This window comes from Coenobita brevimanus, unplaced genomic scaffold, assembly GCF_032717465.1.
Source record: "Coenobita brevimanus isolate Jiangsu-jjx unplaced genomic scaffold, ASM3271746v2 jjx.HiC_scaffold_1992, whole genome shotgun sequence".
NCBI lineage: Eukaryota > Metazoa > Arthropoda > Malacostraca > Decapoda > Coenobitidae > Coenobita > Coenobita brevimanus.
In genome coordinates this window covers 239,794-240,417 of record NW_027642878.1, presented here as the reverse complement: position 1 = coordinate 240,417, position 624 = coordinate 239,794, and positions in this window count along the sequence as shown.

Here is a 624-nt window from a genome sequence, read left to right as displayed (position 1 = left end):
TGCAGGTGGCCGGCCTTCTCCCGGCTGTTTGTCTTTACTTGGCACGGACGAGTACATCATATTATCTGGCTGGTGGAGAGAGAGAGAGAGAGAGAGAGAGAGAGAGAGAGAGAGAGAGAGAGAGAAGGCTCCATTTCTCACATCGTAAAGTGGAAGGTAATCTCTATCTCTCCTTACACCCTAGATAGATTGAAAGATAGATAGATGAGCAAAGATTAGTTTGCCCCTTCTACCCTAGAGCAATATAGTCTCCGTCATAACCATTCCGAGAACATCACTTCAATTTTCCTTCTTGTTACCGCCAGACGATTTTATTCAGCTTAGGAAGGATGACCTCGAATAAAAGCTTTTCGCGGTCACCTACATTCCAGTTCACGGTACTCTGAATGACAGTGGTAGCGTACGAGCCAAAATCCACCATCATTAGTCTACAGTATAGCCCTTGTTACGGTATATTTCCCTGGTGTGCTTGTAAGTGTGGAGTCGCCTTTTGTTCCATATTACAGGTTGCAGTGTAGACTTCGGAGCTCCCTTTTCTCAGCGATTTATTGCGTGTATTGCACCTCGGCCTCTTACTGGATGTTATTAGGAAAGTTGTTGTTTGTTTCTCTCTTTTTTCAGCTG